Source organism: Bison bison, unplaced genomic scaffold (assembly GCF_000754665.1).
Source record: "Bison bison bison isolate TAMUID 2011002044 unplaced genomic scaffold, Bison_UMD1.0 scf7180017864213, whole genome shotgun sequence".
NCBI classification, from domain to species: Eukaryota; Metazoa; Chordata; class Mammalia; order Artiodactyla; family Bovidae; genus Bison; species Bison bison.
In genome coordinates, this window is record NW_011494785.1 from 223,201 (window position 1) to 231,035 (window position 7,835).

Below are 7,835 nucleotides of genomic sequence, written 5' to 3' on the forward strand. Positions count from 1 at the left end.
TGAAAGAGGTGGGAATACCAGACCACCTGACCTGCCTCTTGAGAAACCTGTATGCAGGTCAGGAAGCAACAGTTAGAACTGGACGTGGAAAAAAAAAAAAAAAAGAACTGGACGTGGAACAATAGATTGGAGTACATCAAGGCTGTATATTATCACCCTGCTTATTTAACTTATATGCAGAGTACATCATGAGAAACCCTGGACTGGAAGAAACACAAGCTGGAATCAAGATTGCCAGGAGAAATGTCAATAACCTCAGATATGCAGATGACACCACCCTTATGGCAGAAAGTGAAGAGGAACTAAAAAGCCTCTTGATGAAAGTGAAAGTGGAGAGTGAAAAAGTTGGCTTAAAGCTCAACATTCAGAAAACGAAGATCATGGCATCCAGTCCCATCACTTCATGGAAAATAGATGGGGAAACAGTGGAAACAGTGTCAGACTTTATTTTTGGGGGCTCCAAAATCACTACAGATGGTGACTGCAGCCATGAAATTAAAAGACGCTTACTCCTTGGAAGGAAAGTTATGACCAACCTAGATAGCATATTCAAAAGCAGAGACATTACTTTGCCAACAAAGGTCCGTCTAGTCAAGGCTATGGTTTTTCCTGTGGTCATGTATGGATGTGAGAGTTGGACTGTGAAGAAAGCTGAGCACCGAAGAATTGATGCTTTTGAACTGTGGTGTTGGAGAAGACTCTTGAGAGTCCCTTGCACTGCAAGGAGATCCAACCAGTCCATTCTGAAGGAGATCAGCCCTGGGATTTCTTTAGAGGGAATGATGCTGAAGCTGAAACTCCAGTACTTTGGCCACCTCATGCCAAGAGTTGACTTGTTGGAAAGGACTCTGATGCTGGGAGGGATTGGGGGCAGGAGGAGAAGGGGACGACAGAGGATGAGATGGCTGGATGGCATCACTCACTCGATGGACATGAGTCTGAGTGAACTCCGGGATTTGGTGATGGACAGGGAGGCCTGGCGTGCTGCGATTCATGGGGTCTCGAAGAGTCAGACACGACTGAGCGACTGAACTGAACTGACTGAGAAATACCAAGGTCTGGTTCCCCCACCTTCTCATAGGTCCCACCCATTGATTATTTTCAAGTAGACTTTTGGCAGATGGCTTCATGGAATGGAAGGTTCCCAGGCCCAATGTTATTTTAAGCTCTGTGTTGGAGTCTTGACAAATCTGCAATTTACTAGCAATTTACCAGCAATTTACCAAAGACTCCACTTTCCCATCTGTAAAATAGGCTTATGGGTACCAACTGATAGAGATGGAGTAAGAGTATGACTTATGCTGAAGCGCTCTATGGATTGCTGAATCCAGCGTGGGGCCATTCTATCCTCATCATTTGATGCAAACCTTTTGTGTGATATGAAGGGAGAAAATCCAACAGGAGCCTAGGATAATAATCCTCATCCAACACAGTCATATAAATAATAATCAAGAGATTTCCCTGATGGTTCAGTGGTTAAGACTCTGCACTTCAACGGCAAGGGGCACAGGTTTGATACCTGGTTCAGAAACTAAGATCATTAACATCATCATCATCATCGACAAGAACCAATACAGCCACACCCAGGCACTCAAGCCTGTGTGACTTGAAGGAGATTGCAAAGAGAGGTTGAGATGCAACAAATATTTCTGGAGCGCTTGTGCCATAAATCACGCAAGATGCCTTTGCAAGTGCTACTGAATCTCCACCCCAGTCCTGTGAGATAGCTACTTGGGAGAAGAGGAAACTAAGGCTAAGGGAGATTAATATTTATGACACAATTCCTACCTAGGGGGAGGGGGGATGTTATCAATCCTGTAGAATCTGATGTGGATACGGCAAGGTCACAAGGTAAGATGCCATGTGATTGTTAACTTACAGACTATAGAACAGGAAAAGCATCTGATGGAGATTGTGGTGAGTTGAAAATCAGGAAATATCACCTCCTGCCCTGGCCTGTTCACTTAGTATCATGGTACTCCTTGTTGTTGTTGTACAACTCTTTGCGACCCCGTGTACTGCAGCACGCCAGGCCTCCCTGTCCCTCACCATCTCCCAGAGTTTGCCCATGTTAATGTTCATGGCATCAGTGATGCCATCCAGTCATTTCATCCTCTGATTCCCTCTTCTCCTGCCCTCCATTGTTCCCAGCATCAGGGACTTTTCCAATGAGTCATCTGTGCACATCCTATGACCAAAATACTGGAGCTTCAGCTTCAGCATCAGTCCTCCCAGTGAGTATTAAGGGTTGATCTCCCTTAAGATTGACTGGTTGATCTCCCTGCTGTCCAAGGGACTTTCAAGGGTCTTCTCCAGCACCACAGTTTGAAGGCATCAATTCTTTGGCATTCTTCCTTCTTTATGGTCCAGCTCTTAAAACTGTACGTGACCACTGGGAAGACCATAGCCTTGACTACTTGGACCTTTGTTGGCAGAGTAATGTGTCTGCTTTTCAACATACTGTCTAGGTTTGTCATTGCTTTCCTGCCAAGAAGCAATCATCTGATTTCATGGCTGCAGTCACCAACCGCAGTGATTTTGGAGCCCAAGAAGAGGAAACCTGTCACTACTTCCACCTTTTCCCCTTCTATTTGCCGAGAAGTAATGGGGCCAGATGCCATGATCTTAGTTTTTTTTAATATTTAGTCTTAAGCCAGCTCTTTCACTCTCCTCCTTCACCCTCATCAAGAGGCTCTTTAGTTTCTCTTCGCTTTCTAGCATCAGGGTTGTATCATCCGCATATCTGAGGTTGTTGATGTTTCTCCCACCTATCTTGATTCCAGCTTGTAACTCATCCAGCCTGGCATTTCTCACGATGTGCTCAGCATATAGGTTAAACAAACAGGGTGACAGCAGACAGCCCTGTCGTACTCCTTTCTCAATTGTGAACCAATCAGTTGCTCCATATAGGGTTCTAACTGTCGCTTCTTGAGCCACATACAGGTTTCTCAGGAGACAGGTAAGATGGTCTGGTATTCCCACCTGTCTAAGAGCTTTCCACAATTTGTCATGATCATGGTACTAGCAAGGTTTTAAAGTCAAAGTCACCAGGTTCCAAACTTACTCTACCACTCAATGGCTGGGCGCCTCAGCACATTATATCATTCTACTGAGATTTCATTTTCACATTTATGAAATAAGGATAAACATGTCCACCCCCAAGGAGTGCTGCTGTTTAGTTGCTCAATCATGTCAGACTCTTTACGATCCCATGGACTGTAGCCCTCCAGTTTACTCTGTCCATGGGATTTCCCAGGGAAGAATACTGGAGTGGGTTACCATTTCCTTCTTCAGGTGATCTTCCGGACCCAGAGATGAAACCCATGTCTCCTGCATTGGCAGGTAGATTCCTTACCGCTGAGTCACCAGGGAAGACCCTTTTTGATAACAGCCATTATCAAACAGCCACAAAATTATTATTTTAATTTGTATTTTTGATTGTCAGTGACTTTTTTTATTAATATATGTCTATGTATTTGTTTGTATTTATTTTACAAAATTCCTTTTCATGTCCTTTCTCATGCTCCTGAGTCATTCACTAATTTTTAAAATTGCTTTGTAGGAGCTCTTTATGATTTGAATAATAATTGTGGTGGAAACTGCCAGTTGCTTACCTGACATGGTTTCTTCGCTTCTTCCTTACTAACAGAACTGTTCTTATGGAGAAGGAAAGGGCAACCCACTACCATCCATGGGGTCGCAAAGAGTCAGATACAACTTAGTGACTAAGCACGCACACCTAACTTATAAACAATACTTGGTCATAAAAAAACAGCCTTACCTGTGTCAAAATGTGTAATCCTTCAGCTCTGTGGTGTCTGCTTTACTTAAAATTGATTGGAAAAATTGTTTTAGTCTTTTTGTGTTTAATCATATAAAATGTTTTTTAATGTGTGCAGATATGAAGCACATAACTTAATTATTTAAATATTGTTTCAATCCAGAATATTTAGGTAATATGGTTGTCATTAATGATAAATCTTGCTGAAATAAGTTACAATTTACTGCCACTAATAAAACATCATAGCAATATTAAAAAAAAAGAACTGTTCTGAAATAGTTTATATAAATGAAGTTTTACAACATGCAGTTCTTTGTGTTTGGCTTCTTTCATTCATGTTTTCAAGGTTCATCTGTATTATAGCTCATATCAGTACTTCAGCCCTCTTAATTGCTGAACAATATTCTATTGTATATCTGGTTTATACGAGATTTTATTGTATTTCTTCATTCATCAGTTGATAGACATGTTCTTTCAATTTTTTGGCTATTATGAATAATGCTACTATGAACATTCATGTAGAAATTTTTGTGTAGCTGTATATTTTCATTTTTGTTATATACTGAAATAATATCAATACAAAAATAATACTGAGTATCAAAATATTGAACTCTATGGCAATGGCAACCCACTCCAGTACTCTTGCCTGGAAAACCCCATGGATGGAGGAGCCTGGTGCGCTGCAGTCCATGGGGTCTCGAAGAGTTGGACACGACTGAGCGACTTCACTTTCACTTTTCACTTTCATGCATTGGAGGAGGAAATGGCAACCCACTCCAATGTTCTTGCCTGGAGAATCCCAGGGATGGGAGCCTGGTGGGCTGCCGCCTATGGGGTCACACAGAGTCGAACATGACTGAAGTGACTTAGCAGCATGGATGTGAGAATTGGACTATAAAGAAAGCTGAGGGTCAAAGAATTGATGCTTTTGAACTGTGGTGTTGGAGAATACTCTTGAGAGTCCCTTGGACTGTAAGGAAATGCAACCAGTCTATCCTAAAGGAAATCAGTCCTGAATATTCTTTGGAAGAACTGATGCTGAAGCTGAAACTCCAATACTTTGGCCACCTGATTCAAAGAACTGACTCATTTGAAAAGATCCTGATGCTGGGAAAGATTGAAGGTGGGAAGAGAAGGGGACGACAGAGGATGAGATGGTTGTATGGCATCACCGACACAATGGACGTGAGTTTGAGTAAATTACGGGAGTTGGTGATGGACAGGGAGGCCTGGTGTGCTGCAGTCCATAGGGTCTCAAAGAGTTGGACACGACTGAGCGACTGAACTGAACTGATGCTGAAATTAATGGATTCCAAAGGAGGACATGATTCTTTGCCACATTAAATATTCATTCATTCATTCATTAAATATTTACAGTTTTGGACTTCCCTGGTGGTCCTTTGGTTAAGAATCTGCCTGCCAGTGCAAGGGACATGGGTTCAATCCCTGGTCCAGGAAGATTCCTCATGCTCCTGGGCAACTAAGCCCATGCACCACAACTACTGAGCCCGTGCTCTAGAACTGGAGAGCCATGACAAGAGAACAGCCCCACTTGCCACAACTAAAGAAAGCCTGAGTGCAACAAGAAGGACCTAGTGAGGCCAATAATAAATAATTTAAAAAATTTTAAAAATATTTATAGTTTCAATATATTCATTCATTTATTCAACTATCTATATTGAATGCTTACTATGTATCAGGCATTTTTCTAGGAGCCTGAAATAAAATATTACATGAAAATCCCCAGGAAGAAACTATTTTCATTTGAAAAATCTATTACAAATAGAACTGGACCTCAGATATTTTAGCTTAGTTTGTTGGCAGCTTTTTCCCTATAAGTGGAATTGTAAGTGGATCGTATGTTAACTCTATATTTAACCTTTTGAGGAACTTGCCAAGCTTTTTCCAAAGTAGTTGCCCTACATTACACTTCCACCAGCAGTTTTTAAGGGTTCTAATTTCTCCATATCCTGCCAACATTTGTTATAGTTTTTGATTGTAGCTATCCTAGTGGATGTGAAGTGGTATTTCATTGTGGTTTTGATTTGCATTTCCCTGATGACTAAAGATGTTAAGCCTCTTCCACAAAAGTGGAAAGCAGACTAGAATACTGAAATATTATGAAGCTATCATACCAGCTCTGAACTGTATATCTCCAGACTTATTTTTTTAATATTTATTTTTATTTATTTATTTGGATGAGCCAGGTCTTCGTGGTGGTAGGCAGGATCGTCCATCTTCGTTGTGGGATGCAAGATCTTTACTTGTGGCACGCAAACTCTTAGTTGCAGCATGTGGAATCTGGTTTCCTGGCCAGGAATTGAATTTGGGCCCCCTGCATTGGGAGCACAGAGTTTTAGTAACAAGATCACCATGGAAGTCCCCAGACTTATTTTTTATATGAGAGAAAAAATGGTAAGCCACTGGATTTGGAGGATCTATGGTGCAATTCTTTTTTTTTTTCCTTTGGCTGACCACATGGCTTGCAGGACTTTAGTAGCTTGTGGTGAGACACTCAATTGTGTCTGACTCTGCAACCCAATGAACTGTAGCCCGCAAAGGCTCCTCTGTCTGGGATTCTCCAGGCAAGAATACTGGAGTGGGTTCCCATTTTCTTCTCCAGGGAATTGTCCCAACCCAGGGATCAAAGCCAGGTCTCCTACATTGCAGGTGGATTCTTTACCATCTGAGCTACCAGTGAATTTATTTTATTTTATTTTTTAAAATCAATTTATTTATTTTAATTGGAGGCTGATTACTTCACAATCAGTTCAGTTCAGTCGCTCAGTCATGTCCAATTCTTTGCAACCCCGTGAACCACAGCACACCAGCCCTCCCTGTCCATCACCAACTCCCGGAGTCCACCCAAACTCACATCCATTGAGTTGGTGATGCTATCCAACCATCTCATCCTCTGTCATCCCCTTCTCCTCCTGCCCTCAATCTTTCCCAGCATCAGGATCTTTTCAAATGAGTCAGTTCTTCAAATCAGATGGCCAAAGTATTGGAGTTTCAGCTTCAACATCAGTCCTTCCAATGAACACTCAGGACTAATCTCCTTTAGGATGGACTGGTTGTATCTCCTTGGAGTCCAAGGGACTCTCAAGAGTCTTCTCCAACGCCACAGTTCAAAAGTATCAATTCTTCGGCACTCAGCTTTCTTTACAGTCCATCTCTCACATCCATACTTGACTACTGGAAAAATCATAGCCTTGACTAGATGGACCTTTGTGGACAAAGTAATGTCTCTGCTTTTTAATATGCTGTCTAGGTTGCTCATACCTTTCCTTCCAAGGAGTAAGCGTCTTTTAATTTCATGGCTGCAATCACCATCTGCAGTGATTTTGGAGCCCAGAAAAATAAAGTCAGCCACTGTTTATACTGTTTCCCCATCTATTTGCCATGAAGTGATGGGACTGGATGCCATGATCTTAGTTTTCTGAATGCTGAGCTTTAAGCCAACTTTTCCACTCTCCTCTTTCATTTTCATCAAGAAGCTCTTTAGTTCTTCTTCACTTTCTGCCATAAGGGTGGTGTCATCTGCATATCTGAGGTTATTGATATTTCTCCTGGCAATCTTGATTCCAGCTTGTGCTTCTTCCAGCCCAGAGTTTCTCATGATGTACTCTGCATATAAGTTAAATAATCAGGGTGACAATATACAGCTTTGATGTACTCCTTTCCTGATTTGGAACCAGGCTGTTGTTCCATGTCCAGTTCTTTTTTTTTTTTCCATGTCCAGTTCCAACTGTTGCTTCCTGACCTGCATACAGGTTTCTCAAAAGGCATGTCAGGTGGTCTGGTATTCCCATCTCTTTCAGAATTTTCCACAGTTTCTTGTGATCCACAGAGTCAAAGGCTTTGGCATAGTCAATAAAGCAGAAATAGATGTTTTTTTGGAACTCTCTTGGTTTTTCGATGATCCAGCGGGTGTTGGCAATTTGAACTCTGATTCCTCTGCCTTTTCTAAAACCAGCTTGAACATCTGGAAGTTCACAGTTCACATATTGCTGAAGCCTGGCTTGGAGAATTTTGAGCATTCCTTTACTAGCGT